The 23,029-nt window shown below is 40.5% G+C and overlaps 1 protein-coding gene across 2 annotated transcripts in view; it reads left to right on the top strand.

Moving 5' to 3' along the window:
* Window positions 1-23,029, top strand: part of LOC122518969 (homeobox protein homothorax) — a 331,031-nt gene that overhangs the window by 94,066 nt on the left and 213,936 nt on the right. The window lies entirely within an intron of this gene.

Raw genomic sequence — 23,029 nt, 5'->3', positions numbered from 1 at the left:
ATCCGATGACGATAGTTTCTTTTTCTACCTCATTTCATCGACTGTACAAATTACGCAATTTTTCCTCCTTACGCTAATATTACGTATTAGCTATACATAAATGCATAAATACATATTTACTTTTTATTGTTTTATCGATAAGGATCATTGGAATTATATTTCGTAATTAAAATTCACACACATTTCCTATCATATCGGACTATACGCAAATGCAAGAATATCAATTATTTTACATTGTTACAATTATATTATTCATATATTTTCTCTCTCTCTTTTTTTCTAGTTAATATTTTCCTCACCTTCGATAGGGATCATCGATACGAATTTTGTAAAAATAAATCTTCTATCCTCTCAAACGAATTTTCTATTCTCTCAAACTTTACGCAAATACGTAAATGCAGATTTATTTTATGTAGTTTATTGAAATATTCTCTCTCTCTCTCTGTCTATTTTTTTGTAGTTTATTGTTTTTTCATTTTTGAAAGGGGATAGCTGCACGAATTTTGTTGAAAAATATTTTTCTACGAACTTTTTCTATCCTCTCAAACTTTACGCAAATACATAAATGCAGATTTATTTTATATTGCTTATTGATGTATTTTCTCTTTTTCTTTTTATTTCTCTCTATTTCTTTTTTCTCTCTCTCTTTTTAATTGCTATTTTTATTTACGATAAGTGTCTTTGGAATAAAATTTCGTAATGAGCAATTTTCGTAAAGCACCATTTTCTATCATTATGGTCGCGATATAAATATTCTATATTTTTCCTAGAATTATTTTTGTTATTTATCCAATAAGAGTTTATAGCGGGATACATGGGAAAGGTATGGTACGGGATATTAACATATCGTGTCGCAATCGCTCGTGGATAAACACGTTACTGTTCCTCCTTTTAGAAGTTAGAATAGATTCTATCGCGTCTAATAGAATCGATCGCGATATCAACTCGAGTAAATGATGGCAGTAATAATAATAGCAATAAGTATTTCATCTTTTCTATTCCTGGCTCGCGTGTTATATTATTTCTTTGTTTGTTTGCATAAACGTATTTATAGTTTTAACAAACATTTATCGACAATTCAAACATATAATATAAATCGATGAATATTTTGTGCGATTAATGCGTTCGCTTATCGTCGTTAATCAATGACAATTTTTTAATTAGCCATCCACGCGTCGATCTCTCTCTCTTTTAGAAGAAATGGATAGATTTTATAAAAAGATACGCGAACATTGTAAGAAAACAAAACGGTCGTCAGTAAAGTTTCTCGAGTGGACAAATATTCGCTTCTCCCACGAACCTCTCTCTCTCTCTCTCTCTCTCTCTTTGGTTTCTTTTTTTTTCTTCTTTTTTTCCACGGATAGTTCGAAGCAGATCGGCCTTCTCGATTTGCCGGGAACGTATCCTGTCAAGCGAGAGCACCGGCTACGGGGACTGTCGGGAGACCCTTCGTAACAACCTTCAACGTTGGACTTTTCGTGCGAGTGGAGATCCTTAATCGACGGTTCGTCGACACCGTCTCTTTCTTGGACAGAAAACGAGAAGAGAGAGAGAGAGAGAGAGTGTTAGGAGGGACCGGAGAAGATATCCTCCGGTTTCTGACAACTATCAGCTCTTGCCGAGGATGGAAAGAAATAAAAGAGAGAAAAAAAAAAGTAGAAAAGAAAGAGAGGGAGAGGGAGTGTGTTAAAGCGTGTACGGGGACCAAAGATCACGGAGAATTCCTGGAAATCGGCATATGCGAGTAAGAGAATGAAAGAGAGAAAGAGTTAGAGTGAGGGGGTGGGAGGGAGGAAGATAGAAGTAATGAGGCTGATTCTCTGTTTTCTGTGTTTTCAGCGAGCCGGCCGTATCGGCCGGTTATCGGTCCATGATTATTTTTTTTCTTCCTTCCATTCTTGCTTTCTTTCTTTCTTTCTTTCCGTCCTCCCGCTCGAAGCAGCATAATGAGGCCTTCATGTCGTGAACTTCTGCGCCTTGTACCCCCTTTTTTCCATGGAGAAAGGGGAAACTTAGTTAAAACCTTTGGAAACACGACTTTGAGATCGTTTCGGCCTTTCGTTCGTGATTTTTATTGGACGCTTAAAATCTCTCGCGTTTAATCGACGCGTGCTTTTCGAGTTTCGTCCACGATCGACTTTGTACTGTTAACTTTTCTTCCGATCGATTATCATTTTCTTTTTTTTTACCTCGTCTCGATTGATACAATCCATCGATCAAAGTTATAATTTATTCGAGATAATTATAGGGGTTTTATAAATGTATAAGAAAAAAATAAAGAAGAACGGAAAATTATATTTGGGTTAAAAGTTTCTTCTCACGGATTTTCTTCTTTCGACGAGTATAATCGGGAATGAGATGCATATTATTTATGTATACGTATCTTCTTTTTTTAAGTGAGAACGAGGGAAAGAGAAATCGAGTCAGATCGAGCAATACGACAACGAACTTAATTGGCATGTTAATGAATAATAAACTTGCGTCATTGGCGTATCGTATCAGGGGTATCGATGGCTCGCAGGATGGTCGATAGCCGGACATGACAGCGGGTGGCACGCTCATTAATATTACTGTTTATTATGTTTCTAATCTCTCTCTCTCCCTTTCTCTCTTTCTTTTCTTTTCTCTCTATCTTTCTTTCCCAACGCACAATTCATTCCTTAGCAGCTAACTCGTAGCAGAGAGACTGTCAGGGTTCATTGATTTGAATAATTTCCCTCCTGCGTTATCGTCTTCCTCGATTCCACGTTTCTCGGTAAATGTTTCTTTCCTTTTGATTAGAAAAATCTTTACTCTATTTATATAATTTTGTATTCGATCGAATCGTTAAAAATTCTTACAACTATCGTCGATTCTTTTACCCTTCTTTTTTCCCCACTTCTTTCTCATAGATATGCTCGTCGACGAAATCGTTAAATATTGTTGCAACTATAATCGATTCTCTCCTATTCTCCCTTCTCTCTCTCTCTCATCGACACGCTCGATAAAATTTCTTTCCTCGAATGCACAAAGAGAGACTGATTCTACGCGAGTTAACCAGGTTAATCGTTTTTCTTTCTACCTAGTCAAGAGACTTTCTAATTCGAGTTAATTAAATGTTATGTACTTAAGTATAATTCGATCTTGTCGGTGTAAACGTTTATACTTTTTTTATATTCTTTGAATATTTTGTTTTCCCTCCATTTAAATACGCATAATTTATTTACTTCTTACATAAACGTTCGTTCCTTTTCTTTTTCTGCACATATATTCTACATATATATATATATATTATATTATAACGTAACATTATTTAATCCAAATGTAGAGAAAAATTTTCTTTTTTGTTTTTTATTCTTTTTTTTTTACTTTCGTTCGTGCGTCATCAATTTCATGCGTAAATACAATATATACTAATCTTATTGTATATAATTCCGCACGTACGTACATACACGCTCGTACGTATTGTACATATATGTATATCGAGATTATTATTTATCGACGAGCCTTTGCCAATAGCGGATTTCAAAATTACGCTCGCAGCCCGTCGATTCATCGGCATCCTAATAAACGTCGCTTATTCCGCACGATTTAAAAATACTCGTAAATATGGCCTACCTCTCCTCCCTCACTCTTCTCGCAAACGAACATGCATATCTCTCTACACGCATAAAAAATAAAAGAGTAGGACAGAGAGAGGGAGAGAAAGAGAGAGACAGAGTTTGACAGCGTAAGGGAAGGGGCGATTGGCGAGGGGGCAGGCGGGGGCAGGAGGGGGCAGGAGGTTCATGCAGAGTCGCGAGAAAAATCAATTAAGCGGCTTATGTGAAATATCGACGCAATTACGGACGATTGCCAAATCTAGCCTGGGTATCGGTGACCGCATTATCGACCAACTCGTACGTACACCCACCCCACGCCTCATCCCTCGTCTTTCTCCTATCTTCCGCGTTGATTTCGTACGCGATTTTCAATTCGTTTAACTGACATTTTGTTTTTCTTCGCGTTTGTATTATTATTTTCCGTTAATCGCGCGTAGGTAAATTAGTCGACTATTAATCGCGCGGGGTCGCGAGATGAAAGTTTGGAAGATTCGAGGAATGAAATGTTTTGGCGAATAGATCGCGTGAGATGTTCGCGTTTAACCTGACCGTCTTGAACGAACACTAATATCCTTGTCTTATGGTTCTCGACCACTCGAAGAAAGAGAGACTATCTTCTTCTTCTTTCTCGTTTTCTTCTTATTATTCTTGTTTCACGGGGCTCGTTCCTCTCGAAGAAATACGAGACGAGATCTCGTTCTGGCACCGAAGGAAACGCCGTTTCCGCGAGTCTCGCGTTGATTAACACACAATGCGATTTGCGATCGACGAAAGAAAGAAAAAGAAAAAGAAAGAAAATGCGAAGAGGATGATGCAAATAACTCGCGATCGCGAATCGCCTACGTGATTTCGATTAGTACAAAAGATAAGGTTCGAAGACGCCTCCGCTGCCACCTTTAGAAACATTAACCGCAACTGCGGCATCTTTGTAAGCGCGAAACTCGTTCCTTTCGAGCGATGATACATCTAAGATTATGTATAAACTTGAATTAGATATTAATAATCGATTCGGTTGGATACTTACTATGTCTAGTTATTACTGCTACTATTACTATAATAACGATCTCGGTTGATAGATGTAATAGTTATGCGAATGTATATATGATTCCGTAGAGTATTTCACGAATTATCGATAGATCGAAATTTAATGACATTAATATTGACATATGGATAGATATTGATAGATATTAATCTCTAATTATAGATATTACTGATAGAGATATCGACATCCACCTGCGATGCGTGCTATACGCACACCTACCCCTGAATACACTATATCTATACTAATCGTATCTCTATCATCACGATACATCGATATTATCGTTTATAATTATCGATATTTATCAACGTTAATAAACATAACTTTAGATTTATAATGTGCATACTTTGACTCGTATATTTTTTCTTTTTTTCTTTTTTTTCTTATTCGTTAACATCGTATAAAATCATTTTTCGAAAAATTCGGTGAGAAAATTGGAGAAAATTATGGAAAATTTGGGAAGTTAAAGTCGGGATCGTTTAATTCGTTCAATTTTCTAATTGGGCACCGTCGTTCGACAGCTGTTTAAAAATACGCAAGATAACGGAAGCCTAAGGGCACCCTCTTTCTTTCTTCTTCTTCTTCTTCTGCTTTTCATATACGTTGTATATCCGCTATGGGAGCTTCGCGTGCGTATCGACGCGGTTTATATTTTTTGAAAGTCGTCATGCCCAAATGGCTGGCTGGCTGGCTGGCTCGCCATTCGGTTCTTTGATTGTCTTCTCGGAAGCATCGAGATTTTTTCTCTACACTGTCAGCCGGTTAGTAGTCGGAGGATAGCTTAAGAATTACCGCGAAGTCTGCCACGAGCGCTACCACAGGCATAAGAAAGAAAAAAACAAAGAGAAAGATGAATTCTGCGAATATTAACTTCCCGCTTCTCTCGACTACCGGGTGTCAAGAAAAGATGATAGCTCAGAGATTAGATACTTTCTAACCTATTCGAGATATCGTCTATGAGTTTTACTGTACGGAACAACGTCAATGGAATTAATCAAGAAATTGCGGGAAACGCGATATCAATTTAAATTTATGTTATTCCTTATCCGCGATAAAAATTCTACTTCTGCTTGAAATAACGAAGCTCGGAGAGAAAGATAATTTTGTTCGCACGTTTTAAACGGACCTAACACCATTTAATTAACCACAATTACAAGCATACTTTTCCGATGTAACTTTTTTTTTTCGCGTCAGTGTCCAGAGTCTAAACGCGATATCGAGTATCATTTAATAATTATCTCACGCTCGTTCGTTCTCGTCGATGAGTGCTTTAAACGACGGCAATTAACGCGATTTCTTTTATTTTTGTTTCTTTCTTCGCATAATACACGCCCGTCGTAGATAAGTTTAGATTGATTCCACGAATAATTCTCTCGACGATCGTTAATTACGATCAACGATAGATGAACGCGTATTCGATTTGTCTGAATATTTCCTAATACGTTTTTCTCTTCATAAAATTCTTCGCATATATTTTGGCTCGTGGTTTTTTACTTTTCTCGGTAAGAAACCCTCTCCCGAAAACTTTTAGAGATACGCGAATCGGCGGAAGGAGAGGAAGGAAAGATATTTGCGATAAAACGTTTCTCGTTCCTATACGAAACAATCTCGAAGTATTGTCGAAGTGGAAGAAGAATAAGAATAAGAATGAGAAAAAGAAAAAGGAGTTAGAACCGAGTAGACTAGAGTAGAGCAACACGTTTGTTGCCAGTTTTCCGAGGATAAAGAAAAAGGGAGGAGTTTGTTCTTGAACAGCCGCAAACAGCACTTCAACGAAAGCTCAACTCTCTCTCTCTCTCTCTCTCTCTTTTACTCTTGTAAGCTTTTCCGCAAGGATTCACCAGTTGGCGAGAGAGTGGCCAAACCACCTCTTTTCTTTCCTCCGTTTTGCTTTCGTCTTACCCCCAGCCCGCTTTCATCCTCCCTTTACTTACAAGAGAAGATCCCTTTTCTATCCGAGCTTCCATCTTCTCTGCATTCCTTCGGGTATTATGTTTCCTTCCTTCTCTCTCTCTCTCTCCCTTTCGTTTACTCTTTCTCGGTGTCTGTTCGTCTTTCCACGCGTTTCAGCGTCGCGTCGATGGGCAAACAGCGCAAGTAAAGGAAGAGTTCGAAGTCCCAGGGATGCGTCCAACCCCCCCGAGAAACACCGAGAAGAACAGCACAAACCCATTACGGATTCATCGTGCGCCATTAGCTAATTCTTCCTCGTTCCTCTCCTAACGTCTTCCTTTCCGCGCTCTTGCTTGCTTTTACCTTCCTACGGGAACACCGGGAGCTTCTTCACCCTTACGTAAACTACCTAGCTTCTCATCCTATTTCCTTCACTTTCCCAACGAAACCTCCCACCCCTTCGTTCTTCCCCCTTGCGATCTTTTATACGCTAACATTTTCATACTTTTATCATGATCATCGGAAAATCTTTTCTATTATTATTTTCAATTTCTTATTTCGTTCATTCTATTTTCTCTTACGAGAAAAAGAAACATAATCATTTTCCAGTAGATCGTAAGAAAAAAGGAAGATTCTTGATTCGAGTTAAAACGATCGCTATCGTTCTTTCGTTTAGCGTAAAAACGAGGCGACGAACGAACGAACGAACGGGCTCTAACTCGGTTAGATTCATCGAACGATCGTGGCACCCATCGAAATTTATATTCCTGAGTTTTTTAAGAGCGAAAGATGGCCGTGTGGTGGAAAACGGGCGAAGGGGATGAAAGTGAGAGAGAAAGAGAGAGAGAGAGAGAGTATCCTATCCCTCTTTTGGTGGTGCCCGAGCCCGGAACGAACGAACGTGCAGTCAGCCGGAATAAACGAGGAGGAGAGTCAAAGTTGTTGCTGGAAGTTCTTCCAGTAGTTGAGGAGGGCTCGACTCGAGAGAGAAAATGAGAGAGAGAGAGAGAGAGAGAGAGAGTAGGGCCTGGGGAGTGAATGAGTTTGCGTCGTGTCGGTGATGAAACTTTGCCGTGACGAGAAAGAGGGCTTGTCACGGGGCTCGCCTCTAAACTCTTCTTCTTATCCTCCCCCTCCACCCCCTCTTTCTCATCCCTCTTTCCTCTAGCTTGCTTCCTTCCTTCCTTCCTTCCTTCCTTGAACAACCCTCTTTCCATAACTCGAGCAGCCATTGTTCGACGTTCTCTGGTTCAATCGTTGTCGAGATTCGACCACTTGTGCGATCCTTTCTTTTGTTTTCTTACGCGAATTTATTCTTACGAATTTAATCTTGACTCGTTCGATAAGAATTTTGAAATATCGTATTACAAGAAAATATAGATTGTTTTAATTTGACAGGGAAAATACGAATGCCTCCCGTAATTCACCGTACGACGTATATTTCCATGCGATGTATTTTGTTTTATTTGTTCGTTGTATGTTTTTTACGCAGTACATTCGTACGTCAGTTAGTTAGTTGGTTATTCGCATAAATTTCTTTTTAGTTGAGATAACAGAACCGACTAACGACCAAACGAAAGACGATAAAAATATTTTTAATATTCAATATGTTATATAGCGTGCTTATCGTTGTTAAATACAGATACATATCTATGCCCGTGTTCTACGAATTATTTGTTATACTTCTGCGTATACCTAATATTATATTTGTCGACGTTAAATCGTAGAGTTCAGTTAAGTCATTAAAAAATCAGGGATTTTTGGGGAAAGTAGTAGCTTCGGAAAGTAACGAGAAATAATAACATGGTGGAAGTATCTAATTCTCCCATATTTTATATTTGAACAGATCGGTATAATTATTCCATATAGTTTAGTCGATTATTTAATAAATGAACGCATATATTACTCACACTTACTCTTTCGTTTTTCTTTGTTTCTTTTTCCGACAAATAAAACATTGACGACGAATATTTTCCTAGGCGGAAAGTTTGAAGAATCGTTCATCAAAAGGATCATTCGACGCGGTTACGATCACTACCGCCGTTCAATTTGTTATCATCGGAGTTGTTATTCGGCTATAAATAAAGACACATATTGGGCTTTTCTCCGTTTCTTTCTTTCTTGGTTTTCGTGTTAGGTCGTGTTCGCAGTAAACGGGAAGAAGCGGTCTGTTCACCATTGGATTTTGATGGCGGCGTTCGACGAGGCTCTTCGCGGCGGGCGATTCGAACGACTTTAACTGCTGGACCACACATCGCGTCTACGGGATAAAAGACACATCGTCCTTCTGCTAACACATCCTTCTCTTTCTATCTTTCATTCACTCGCTCGTTCTAGCCCGTAGCACGCTGTCTACATAGCCGCGGATATAAAGATGAGTATATGACATATTTTTGCTCGGTCTCTCTCGCGTGTGTTCGAACACGCCTCCACGACTCTCTAAATTTAGAGCGTGACTCACGCGGAATCGCGTATGTAAAAGAAAGAAAGAGAAATAGAGAGATAGAGAGAGAGAGAGAGAGAGACACGCACACGCACACAAAATACGTCAGCGAACGATTCGATGAATTTCAAAGTAGCCGCATATTCCGAAAACTTTTTCGTCTTATCTTTTAAATGAATATACGCGCGTATTCTCGAACATATTATTTTCAATGCATACACTTTTATCATCGAGTAAGAATCAAAGAAGAGTTTAGATTAGAATTCGTATGAGCGATGTAAGAAAAAGAAAAAATAGTACGAGAGAGGAGGAGGAATAGAAAGAGATAGGGGAACGGGGGGCGGGGAGGTTGGCAGAGGAGAATTATTTTTTTCTCCCCAACGAACAGACTTCATTCTTGGTTTACAAGCGTGCGGTCTACAAAGAGGTTGCCACGTTGTTAAAATAACCGCAGAGCCTCGGGATCACGCACACGCGCGACTCATCTCGCGCGAACTAACATTTTATTTGTGCATGTATTAGTAGTAGTGGTAGTAGTAGTATTGGTGTACAAGTGTGTCTGTCCCCGACCGGCTTGTATGAGATTTCACTTTACGCGTTCATGAGCGCGCACGTGTGACTCGCGAACGAGACTAAAGTCGACGTGCTCGCATAGTCTCTTTTTCTCTCATATGCACACATGCATATGAAAAGAAGATGCGTCCTTTTACTTTGCGACAGTGGACAGAGGAAAGATCGCGTCTGTGTGTGCGTGTGTGTGACGATCGACTCGATGAATCACGCCGTAACGACGTCCCCAGCAAGAAGAAACGTTTCCGTACACCATAAAATCGTATTTTTAACACGCTCCTCCTCGTCCGCCATCTATTTGTCATCTTTTTCCCGCGCGCACGAGTTCGAGATGAGATGAGATGAGAGAGAGAGAGGAGAGGAGAGGAGAGCAGAGAGTATGCGCTCTTAACGAAGGTATTCCGCTCGAACGACATTGCATCGTTGCTCGTTTGTTGCTTTTATTTTATTCCCTTTTTTCTTTCTCAATACATTTCTTTTTTTAATTAGTCGCGAAGCCGTTTTTAATTCGTGAAAAATTGTACGTAGGATATTTCTACCCTATCGTAGTTCATCGACGATATCGTCTTGTCTTAGAGAGATAAAAATTCGAATAAGATATAACGGTTTAGTTTGATCGAGAAGAGAATCACTGAGGGTTTCGAGGAGGAGGAGGAGGAGGATTTAGTAACGTAAGAAACTTTTTCCAAAACCACAAAGTACGGCCGTAAAGAGAGTAGGCCGTGTGCTTGCGTTTACGCGTCTGCCCGTTTCATGGTGGAAACGGAACGCGTGAGAAAGCAAAAGAGAGAGGGAGAGAATGAAAGTCTCGCGTTCGTTCATCCACGGGCTCATTCGAGGCTTGCAGCCGGGTTTCCTCAATTTTTTGTCGGTCGTTTCGTCCTCGAGCACCTCTTTGACGTGACTTTTATTGCGTGTACGATGTAAACGTGACGCGAAGAAAGAGGGACGTAGATAGCTAGATAAAAATAAGATAAAAAGGAAAAAGGAAAGAGAAAATAAGAAAGATACATGTATAGAAATGGAATACCGCGTGCTTTAGTTTAAGTTTCTAGTCTAAACTTTACGATTGAACGCTTTAAGGAGTGCAAGACTTAACGATTAGTTTCCGAGTACGTAAATCCCTTTTTTTTTTTTACATCTGGAACGTTTAACGTAAAAGAGAGAGAGAGAAGAGGTGTGGTTGTAAAGGCCGATTTTGCGGTAGGTCCTTATCCTCGAGTATAATTGGCAAGAAAATGGTGCATGTGGGTGCACGCGAGATCACGCGAGGCTCGTAATCGACGTGTTTGTAACACGTAGTAAACTCTATGCGCGGAATTAGAGTAAATACGGAGGTAACGGTGCAAAAGACGCGTTGGCGAGCGATCAACAACCGGTGTCTTTCCTCGAGCATAGAAACGAGCCTTTCGTTTCTTCATTCGTTGTTAGTTCATCTCTCTTCGCATCAGCACGCGCGTGTCCGTGTCACTCGTACGTTTGATTGTTACGCGGATAAACTTTTCATCGCTTCAACTTTCGAGAGAATTTCTATTGTATTATTATCCATTTGATCGTTTCTATGTTTGTGTAAGTTAGGGTATTGTTACATTGTCGTTTGGTAATTACGCGAACGAGAACGCATCGTGGGCTTCGAGGATCGTCGTCTCGTCGAGAGGAGGAGAACTTTGCGAAACGTGGAAGAAAATAAAAAGAAGACAAAAATGGAAAAGTAAAAAAAGAAGAAGAGGGAAAAAAAAGGAGAAAAGAATTGTGGGTCATGTACATGAAGAAGATACGTTGTCGCCTGTCACGAAAACTCGCCCGGCACTTGCCTCGTACGCTATCTCGTTTCATTCGCGCAATTAACGCCGCTTTTAAGCGTCGTTGCTCGCCAATGCACGCTTATATACGCTCGTCTGTTTTACTTTTTGCTTGCTTTCAACTCTCTCTCTCTCTCTCTCTCTCTAGAACAACACCTTCTAATTCTCTTTAACTCGAACTCTTTTAAATTCCTTGTTGGTCGGTAGGAAAGAACGTATCGTATCGAATCGAATCAAATGGAATCGAATAGAAGAGAATCGAAAGGAAACAAACTCGACGGACTGGCAACGGATTTAATTTATTTCAAGTTCGAAACGATTTTATCGATCGAGGAGTAGGAAGATAGACTCTAAATTCGGTAATAATGAAACTCACCGATGTGTATGATTGAAAACGCGGGGAACCGACGAAATAACGCTCCGCGAGAGTAGAGAAAATGGCGAACGTTTGGAAAGATAAAGAGTGAGAAGGGCTGGAAAAAGGGGGATGGAAAATGGGGAGGATGCTCGTGTCGAGGCCACGCCATTATTCGCCATTTTACGTCATTACGATACGACGAATCCGTCTACCGTGCATTTTCGTCTTCTTTTCTCTCGTTTATTACGTAATTAAGCCAGGAGATAGCCGATAATTACGGTTTCAAAGAATAATAAAATCAAAATATTTAAGTAGAAAGAAAAATGTTTTTAATCGGATTAAGAAAAAGGTGAGACGTCGATAACCGTCGCGAATCGTTCCTCTCGATCGATTCTCGACGACGATCCACGAATAAACGAATCGTTCAGGTGTTTTCATGATCGATCGATATTATTTTCAGTTCATCGAACCGAATTTCCATAATTATATTTTGCTATATTACCTATTAATTATTAAATATAAATCTTTTTATAGAAAATATGAAACATACTTGAGAAAAAATTGTTATAACTCTAATGAAAAGGTACAAAAGAAAATCTCTTCTACGTTTGACTCTTGCTTGGCATATTTCCGTAACGGCGATCCGTCACATGTCGATAGTATTCTATATAGAAAAGCATGGGGGCCTCTTCTTGTGCACGATGATATACAATGAAGAGGGAAATACATAACCTAGACCTTCCTTGCTTCTCTCTACGTTGCTGCTACGCATCAACGATCTCTTTAAAACGACCTGCTTCTTCTCTATGCTCTTTTTATTCTATCTTTCTCTCTCTTACTTGTTCTATTCAGGAGAAAAAGTCTATGCGAGAGAAAGAGAGAAAGAGAGAGGGATAAAGAAACGGAGAGTGAAGGGTCCGAAAGGGATGCGGCTGAAAAAAGGGGGTTGGCTTCCACAGGGCGCTAGACACTTTCTTTCTCTCTCTTACTCTCTTTTTCTGAATGTCTGCACCGTTGCATTGTGTCACTTCTTCATTCATTCCTGATTTTGCGGTCGGCTTGCGTAGCGAATCTACAAAAACGCTTAAGCCCCTCCACCTTCTCTACCTCCTCCTCCTCCTCCTCCTCCTCCTCCTCTCACTTTGTCCATCTTTTCCTTTTTCTCTCTCTCTCTCTTTCTTTTCTTCTCTTCCACCTCTAGCATCTCCCGCGTTTCTTCTTGGTACTTTGTCGATCGATGCATCGCGTCGTCGTCGTCTCTGTGAGAAACCCGAACCGATATTTCGCTTTGAAAAGGTCTCGTCGTGCCCTTTCCCTTCACGGTTTTACGATTAAATCGAAATTCTTGGCTTTATCAAAGATTTTCTCGGTAGATTAGAAGAGAGAAATAAAACAAGTTAGGATAGAAAATAAATTGGCAAAATTGAAAAGTGTTTTTAGCGTCGTACGTTGGACGAGTCGAAAAAAGTTATTAAGTTTTTTTTAAATATTTTTCACTCGATTATAAAAAGAATTGAGAAGAGGGATAATAGTTGGAATCGTTATTTGTTGTCTGCTTAATTCAAGCATCCCCTTCGAGTGGATCACTTAAAGGTTTACCTTCATTGAGAAAACAAACTGTGAATCTGTTCTGGTTTTCTCTTTGAATTGGGACCCCTCGAATTCCTTTTCTCTCTTTGAAAAAAGAAAAAAAAAAGAAAATAAAGAAAAGGGGGGACGACAACGTTTGCAGCACGACTAAGTTCGGTGATTGGTTCTATTCGAAGGTTTTCGAGTGCAGCCACGGTCCCATCTTTCTCGTTTTCAACTAACGTGGGAGAAAAAGAGAAAAAAGGAGAACGTTGTAACGCGTTAGAAAAAATTTCAAACGCTTTAAAAGTCTGCTCTGACGTGGTTTTGTATATTCTTTAGAATCTTCGCACGACTTTTAGATATCTTTCCGTTCCAATCTCGATCCAACGATCTTTAACACGATAGCCCATTATATGTTAATCGTTAGCACTTAATTCCTTATCTCGATTAAATCCGAATGAATTATCTTACCTGTTAAACTCGGTTACTTCATTACGAATTTGAAAAAAGAAAATAAAATAAAATACCGTATATAACTCGAATCAATTTCACGATAAAAACGATCCAATGTAAAATCAAATATATTCTTTGAAAACATAATATCAAGATAGAGAATTAAATATGCTTTTTCTTGTTTTTTTTTTGAAAGGAAATCACTCGGAAGAGCGACATCGGTCTAACCGAGTCTCGAACAAGCCCGTGAAAGCTCGAAATTCCTTCCTTGCATTTCTGCTTCCATTCATGACGTTCCACAACCCCGATTTTCTCTCTCTCTTTCTCTTACTATCCAACTCTACCCTTTCCAACCATGGTGGCATCCAGGCGATAAGAATGAAATGCCTTGCGCACAATGAAGGTGTCGTTGCAGGAAATTATACAGCAGTTAAGAAGACAGTCTCTCTCTCTCTCTCTCTCTCTGTCCCTCTCCCTCTCTCTCTTTCTTTCTCTCACTTGGAGCAATTGTCTCTTAGGCCGGCATTGTCTCTTGAATTCTCCGCTCTCTCTCCTTCTGTCCAGTGTTACTCTCTCTCTCTCTCTCTCTCTCTCTCTCTTTCCTTCTCGTTTACTCCCTGGGGCCTAACGAACCGCTTGTCTGACACCGAGCCGCACAATGAGAGATCTAATCGCGGGTAAAGTACTTAATATCTTAAGGTCGACGCAGTCAGGGGTGGCCTTAGGGGGTGGTGGAGCAAGAGAACCCGTTGTAGTGCTTGCTCGATGCTAAACTCGAGATCTCACGAGCGTTCGAGGGCAGAATAGTAGGTGTACTTCAGGGAGCGAGAGAGTATAGGCCCTTCGGTTACCGGCTTGGATCCTCTTGTCGGGATATCTGATGAAGAGAGACCGTCTCCTTCTGACAGCCGTTCGCGTGCACGATCCATCGAATCTCGTCGTTCATCCATTAGACTCGTCAAACTCACCCCACAACATTAATCTTAAACCCACGATATTCTTGGAAATATTCGGATAACGTTAACAAACGCATGGTACCTTGAACGTTTTCGATCCAGGCACGTGTTACTTTTGAATTGGTATTACTTTGCGTTTAGCGAAACTAATGAAAATTATACCTAATGTTAGATTAGATGGTATAAAGGTTGTTGCTTCGATCGCTGGAAGGTCGACGATCACGGTAGGAGAGAATAATCCATCGGCTTTCGAAGAGCGAGAGGAGAGGCTGCCTAATGGTTTCGTAATGGAAAGTTTCTTCGGACGATGTTAATTACTTTGCCCCGTCTTTTTCTTCCTCTCGCTGCTGACGCTCGAATCGGCATCTTCTATCCTTCTCTTTCTACTATCTCTCCGTCTTTCTCTTTTGGAAGCAGATGCGTTGTTCGTCGAGGAAGAGAGTCGAGTGATAAACAGGAGTAAGAGAGCTTTCAAAGAAGGAACGAGGAGGAAGAGGAAAGATCGTACACCTGCCGCTTCGCGCAAATGAACCCTTTGTCTCTACTCGCCGAGTCATTAGTTGTCTTTTAATTATTCCCCTTTGTGAAGTAATAAAATAGAAAATATTAGAGAAAAATGATAATACTTGAAAATATTTATACGCGTGTATACGCGTGTATAGTTTAATTATAAATAATATGAAATCATGTATAAAAACAAAATCTCAATTCTATCTCGTTCGCGTTAGTTTTATCTATCGCGAAGGAAAGGCTTTTCTACCGCTTTCGAACTTGTAACCGGAAAATTCGATGGATCCTTTACTGGAACCCCTCGTAACCTTCGCCCGTTATCATTCCCCGTACCGAAAACAGGGAAAGTATTTCCCGCTTGTGTGCTCGTGCCGTGCGAGAAGCTCGTTCCAACGAAATAACCGTTTGTACTTTAGCCTCGTGTGCCTAATGCCATAACCGTAACGATATGACGTAGAAGAAAGACGAATGGCGAACGACCAGAGAATAGGTAGAGCAAGAAAAAAAACGAAGGAAGGAAGGAAGGAAGGGAAAACTTTGTACTATGAGTAAAAAGAAGGAAGAAGAAAAAATAAAAAGGAATAGAAAGATAGAAGTCACGAGGGGTGACTATGCATGCAAAATTTCTCTTGCTTTTTGGCACATACGTCTCTCTCTCTCTCTCTCTCTCTCATTCTCGTTTCCAACAACCTCTTGCGCATGATTTGCAATTCATGGCGTTTCCACGCGTCTACCGATAACTCAAAACGCGTATACTTGCTTATATGGGAGATACCATAAGGGATTTGTGCTTTTTTCTTTTCCTATTTTTTTTTTAAGATAGAGGAAGCAAAGATATAATGAATAATAATCGCGTATAACGTTTGACAAGAGAGAGAGAGAGAGAAGAAAAAAGCAACAACTAGACAATAGGGATATTATATTCGGTGTTTCGGCACCCTCGTCCCCTCCTCCTCCTTCCGAATGCATTGTACGAGCCAAGCGAATATGGGTTGTTGCCCTCCTTTGGCAATTTCTTCATCTCCTTTCGCATTCTCTTTCTTTATTACTCTCTTTTTTTTAATATGTCTCCGACGACGACGAAGGCACCCACCTCGCGCGCGAAACGCTATGAAATTGAAGCTTAAATATTCAATGGGAGTTGTTCTCCTTTACTTTTTCTCGTTGCTTTTCTTTTTTGATAGAGTCGCGTATACGAAACATCGTAACGAGAACGAATGCTCAACTTTATATTATCATTTTCGGAGATAAGTTTATTCGTTTATCATGTCTCTTCGAATATTCGATCTCTCGAGATTAATCCAAAAGTAATCTTACGTGGATAAATATCTGGAGCGAAGAAAAAAAAATGTCTCGTAAGAAATGGGAATCGATTGGTAGGAGGACGATTTTGTGACACGTGACAACGATAATCGATCACTCGTATCCTTCGATAAAACCTTCGCTCTGATTAAACCCGCGAGGAAAAAGAAAAAGAGAGATAAGGAAGACAAAAGAAAAAACGAAACGGAACGGAACGGAACGGAAGGAGGGAGAGGGTAGGTAGGTGGGTGGCGGGGAAAAGTTCATCCCCAAGGAAAGGAACGAGCTTCTCGTCCATTCATCGGCAATGTTTACACGGGGCGCGGCACCAAGTAATTTCTTTATTTTCTCTCTTCCCACCTTCTCTCTTCGAGTTCACCCTCTTCGCGGCGCCATTTGTTTTTATCAGCGTTTCCCATGGGACGTTGGGTGGAATAGGAGGAAGGGGAGGGGGGAGGAGAAGGCAGCCACCTGCACAGCAGCAGTCTTGGTGGCTCGTCCGTCCTAGCGTCTTCTCTTCTTCTTCTTCGTCGTTTTTCTCTTTTTTCTTTTTACTCCCCCTCCCTTGGCTCCTTCTTTTTTGGACTTCGATCTACCCACATCCTCTATCTTCTTTTTTTTTCTCCCTTTATTTCGCTACACAACTTTCTCGTGGCTTCGTTCGTTCGTTCGTTCGTTCGTTCTAGCTCTTATATGCGTGTATGTGTTTTACTCCTATGGGAATTAAAACGACAGGACGGGAAATTTTCTCTCCTTTTACGTTACGGGGAAAAAGCCTTTCCGACGTTTTTCGCACGCTTCGACGAAGGCACGCGCGTCACACGTCGCGCGCTTACCCATGATTACGTTATTTTATACCCTTCACCCTCGGTCCTACTTTTTTCCTTTCTATCTTCATCTTTGTCTTCTTTTAGCAGTCTTTCTTCTCCGATGCGCAACACCTCGAGAGACACACCGGTATTTATTATTTACGCGCGCTTTGTAACACCGGCACGATTCCCGGTTCCTCCTCCCGTGCGCGTACTTTTGCGGCTTACCTACCTACCCTCCTCGACGACGCGACGCTATTTTTCTATTTTTTTTTTATCACGCATCCAACATGCAGAAACGATAAAAACGTCCGTCCACATTTTTGCTATGGGCTATCTCTCGTTTCTTCGTTAAATTTTCATTTATATTTTATTTTATTTTTGTTCCCTTAAGATCGAGCGTATCGCGCGCGACGATCGTTCCTTTTCTTTGATTTCGTTTGCATCCTCGTGAATGGACGCGAAAGTTTTGCGGTTTAGCTTCGTGTCCGTTGGGAGAGTCCAGTAGGTCGTTTCGCTTAGTTTTTGGGGACGAGTTCTTTTCTCAAGGTCCGGAAGAGGCAGGTCTTATGAAGGAAGACCGTACGTTTACGACGTGTCATAATTACAGGATTCAACGGGCTCGCTCGCTTTGGACCGTAGGACCGTTTAACCACCACCGTTATTTTTGCGTAATTCCTTAAATATAACCAAGGGTAGGCCAGGGTAGGGGCAAATTTCTTTCCTTTAGGTTCCTCCCATTTTATTTTTGCTTTCTTTCTTTCTTTCTTTATTACGTAACCCTATATAGTTCGTAATAACAATTTCGAGAATCGTTCTTAGATTATTCTAGACGTTTATAATGATCACGGAAAGGAACAACAACAAGGAACCGAACGGTTCTCCGAGTCCAACTTTTGGAAGTTTGCCGAGTTATTTCGAATGAAAGTGCGAGAGACAGAGAGAGAGAGAGAGGAAAGGTTGGAAAGGGCGAAGTCTGGAAATTAAAATCCTTGCTAAAGTCTACGGAAGACGATAGAAAGGACTCGAACGAGAGACGGAGAGAAAGAGATGTGCTTGCGAGGGGGGTGGCGGTGGGGTGAAGGGTGAACCACGCTCGAGGTCCATTAAGAAAACCCCCAAGGGCCGGGAAGCTTTCGGAGACGGTGTAGTAGTCGAGGACGAAAGAAGAAGCAACTCCCTCTATCTTTCCAAGTGTCACCGATGATGAATAGTTGGCATGAACAAAAAGAATGCTAACCGCGTCCCCGTCGCAACCAACCACCCCTCGGTGGACGATCTTTTACGGTGATCTCGCGAGAAAGACCGAAGTGGGCTGGGGGAAGGAGGGACGAGAAGGACGAGTGGAGAAGCCTGGGGGGAGGGGGAGGTCGCAAACGAGAGGACGATACCATCTTAATTAAAAGTTGCCGATTCATTTCGAGCTATGCTCCGGTAAACGCTTCGTTTTCTTTTGTCTTCGTACCCCCCGACACACACGCACCCTTCTCCTCTTTCTTTTCGAGTTATGCGAATTGAAAAAGAAAAAAAAAGAATGAAACATAATTAAAGATAGTAAAAATTCGGTGATACGGAAAGATAATTAAAAATAACGACTAAGACGCGTATAATTAAACAAAATCGCGTTTAATTTAAATACAAATGAGCGCGAACGTATTTTAATAAAAAAGAAATACGCGCTTAAATGCAGTTTTGAAGAAATTCGTAAAGAACGATCGAGAGGGTCGTCGAAGGGAGTGGTTGATACCATACGCGTTAAATGGCCAAGTCTCGACTACCGAATGCTAATTGCTCCATTCACGAAACTAAAGACGTAAAACGGGCATCGGCAAGGGCTGCAAAAGGCAGCCGCGATTCGGTACGGTTTATGTGCAACGAAACGAACAATGCTGGCGCACAGTGGCGCGTAAATAATTAGGAAACGTTTTATCATCGTGTTCTTTCATTTCTTTTTTTTTTTCATTTCTACACCTCGAGAAAGTTGTGAAACTTTCGTTTTCAATGAAAATGGAAATTTTGTCGATACGTTACGGTGCATACACGGTCCTAATTGAAAGCGTATAAGAAATGAATGGAAAAACCGGTCAGACGTCGAATAAAATCATCTCTGCTTGACATTTTTGCGTGTTACATAAGCCAACGATAAGACCGAGGTATAAATTATCCATACATTTTAATGAGACCGATACGTTCGTTACATTTTCTTTTCTTTATTCTTTTTTTTTTTTGCACGATCTGTTCACACTCTCTCTCTCTCTCTTTCTTTCTCGTACACAGATATTCTCGCATTCAACAGTTTCTCTTGATTGGTTTATCGCGTAAACGACGTAAGGAATGTTCCGATAGCATTAGAACGATGTCTTTTCGATAATTCATATAATTACTATATCACACGAGCGATGATACGAGTCATGAACACGATCGTATGTCACGGAATTTATCGTACCAGTCTTTTACGATCGCTATAATCGTATGAGACATAAACGAGTACAGTATAGTTTTCTTTTTCTTCTTCTTCTTCTTCTTCTTTCCCTCTCTCTTTCTTAATCGTATCTCCATCTCATTTATCTTCTTGTTGCATTTTTTGTCCCTCTCCTCTTCTCATTTTTACCTTACTTTTTTATTTCCACGTAATCCTTGGACTTTGTATCTGTTTCGCGTAAGAGAGTAGAAAAAAAAAAGACCGTCTTACCGAGTAACCCATGTCATTTACAATTACGATTAATCTCGGGCAAGTAGATGATTTCTTCTCGATTAACTCGAACATCATTATCAAAGCTTATCCTTATTGTCGAAGGAAGAAAATATTTTTTAACAATAGGAATGAAAAAAGATATCTTTCGAAAAAGAAAAAGATGATGATGATGAAAAAGAGGAGGAGGAGGCAGAGGAAAAGAAGAAAAAAAGGTTGGATAAATCCGAGTACGTAAATCCAAAGCAATTTATAGTTAGGAGCCATCAAATCGAGATTAACGTCTACGCTTCGCGGTGATATCGCTTATTTGTATATATAGTCCTGGCTAATGGAGCAGTCATACACACGCGCAGACATTATATCGATCTGACCGACGCGTTTAGGAATAAATCGAGTATGGTTCTCTCGTCCAACGAGATCCATATATATAAATATATATAGTCGCCAACGTATACACAGAACGGTCGCATCGTTCCTCGCGTTTTATACAACGCAGCTTGCAAATCTCATGAATATTACGTGGCTCGAAAAGGCGACGTTTACGAGCCGCTATCCAACGCGTATAATTTGTAATTTATAATCCCATCGAGCTCGCGCATCGTCCAAGCAGAAAGACCAATTACGAACGCTCTTCTATATTTTTTTCTTCTTTTTTTTTTTCTTTTTATCATAAGTACGCGCGTAGGATACTTGCGTTAAAAAGAAGATTAAAAGAATCGAATGATCGAGTAATTAATAAACTACTCCTGCTACCTTTCGAAAGATACTTCGACCAAGTGCTTCTTTATATTTCTGTATAATAGTCGGATAATTTTAGGAAGTATTAGAAAGAAATTTGTGGATAGAATGCTTCGTTGGAATGGAGGAAGACACAAAAGAGCGTAGAAGAGTCGACACGTCAGCAAGCTAAAGCGTCCGCTCGTAAAAGCTGATCCCTGTATAATTTTCAATCGCCCTGCGGATTTGACGACCTCGTCACGGTCTCCTACATTTCCCCTTCGGGCGAGGACTCTCTTCTTTTCTCTACGTGTTCTTTCTCCTTCTTCTTCTACTCTATCTATCCATCTCTCTTTCTTCCTTACTCTTACTCTCGTGGGGGTCTCGAGATAAGGGCGGAATGACGAGGTCGCAACGACCGGTAAAAAGGTGATCTCTCCCGGATAATGTCGGAGGAGGTGAAACGTGGTAAAGTAAAACAGATAGAAAGAGAGAGAGAGAGAGAGAGAGGGAGGATGAGAATAAGGTGTCTCCAAGAATAAGACGGAGAAGGAGTTCCCTTGGGCGTCGCGTCGCGTTGGGACGCGTTTCTCGATGCCTGCGGAGGCCGTAAAAAGACAATACCGTTCTCACACCACTAAAGAAGGAGTCTTGCCACCAAGTACCATTACCGTTTGCTCCTTTCGAGGGTGCACGAAGAAAACTCGGAGATTCGCGAGGACCTCAAACCAACACTAAACTCTTACTTTTACCTTACATTCCTCTAGGTTTTCCCATGAACCTTCTTCTCTACTCCTCTCCCTCCCGATTCTCTCGTTCTCTTTCTCTTTCTATCATCGCGATATCTCCCGTTCGATGAATTGAATTTTACGCTCGTGCCGTTTTATTAGCACTCTTATTTTTATTCCTCCTCTTCTTCTTCTTCTTCTTCTTCTTCTTCCTCCTATTTTATTTTCAAACTTTGATCTTTCGAGAGAGATTATTCTATTTCTCTTCTACACTTCTCTGATCGTTGAAATATAATCCTTTAGAAAATGGTATATAATGAATTAATTACAATATCAGATTAGTTCTCATTATTTAATCATAGACCGATCTTAATTAAAACCTCGCTCGCTAACGAGAAAATTATCTTGTTTGTTTCAGGTAAGTCACAGATATACTACCATCAACCACTCGGAATAATTCCTCCCACGATCCCCTCGAAAAATCGTAAGTGATTATTCATTATTCATATAATGAAATCGTATTCTACGAATCGAAGAATGTGTTTTAAAAATTCATTTGAAACGTCGATCGCTTTAGCGACGACATATTCTTGAAAAAAGAGAATCGATTGGCGTCCTTGACAAATAGAAGAAGACGTTTACCATCGATTCATTTATTATTCCATAGAAATTTATCGGCTTATAGAATATTTTATACAAGCTGCGGAAGAAACGAGAATTAAATTAAGAACGAGCGAGCAAGGTGGGAGGGATGGGGATTGTAAGGTGGGGTAGGGTGGGAAGTTAAGAAGCAAATCGTCGATCTGTGTTCTCACGTTTTCTCGCGTGTAGGTTGTAGATACAAGTTGTTGACAGGGCACGTGCAATCTTCTTTTTAACAGATCATCTTCGTATCGTATCTTTGACTCTATTAGATAGATGTGAAAAAGTGTTTATAAAGAAATTAATCGAACCTGTGTAAAAGGAAATAAAAATTGTCACGAGTACTTGACAATTGGAATTGCAAAAATAAAGATAGTCAGAAATTTATCGTCGAATTATATTGGTAAGCGCGTTGGTACTAATGTTACATTTGATTTGTTTAAATGTAGAGACTATATACGAACGAGCTAACTTGATGTTCGCTTGCGTGCTCGAGCTTAGAAAAGAAGTATTAACGACGATGGACCGTGCTTAGTGGTTACTTAATGTCAGATCGATCTTAATCCAAGAATAGAAAAGAAATATATAGATAAAAAGGGAAAGAGAAAGAGTGCGTTACCAGAAGCAGACATACATCAGGCTCGCAGAGACTAATCTGATTCCCCTAACAATGTGCACGCGTCGGAATCTTCTTACATCCCCCCTTGCGCAAACCCAGCGTCTCTCTTTGTTCTTCGAACACCTATACATTCGTTCTTTCTCTCTCTCGTGTTCTCTGGATGGTCGTAACAGTACCGATGGGGTAGCTCCACGAGATATATAGATTTTGGATTTGGCCCCATCGACGGTGCAGCCAATCCGAGCGCAAACCCACGTAATCTCGCGCTAATAACCGCGATTTATCCTTCTCGGCTTCTACCACGACAACCCTCCAATCCGGTGATCGAAGCACCGATTAG

The sequence above is a fragment of the Polistes fuscatus genome, unplaced genomic scaffold, assembly GCF_010416935.1.
Source record: "Polistes fuscatus isolate 324 unplaced genomic scaffold, CU_Pfus_HIC Scaffold27, whole genome shotgun sequence".
Taxonomy (NCBI): domain Eukaryota; kingdom Metazoa; phylum Arthropoda; class Insecta; order Hymenoptera; family Vespidae; genus Polistes; species Polistes fuscatus.
The sequence above is the reverse complement of the archived record's forward strand: the minus strand, read 5'-3'. Positions and strand labels throughout refer to the sequence as shown.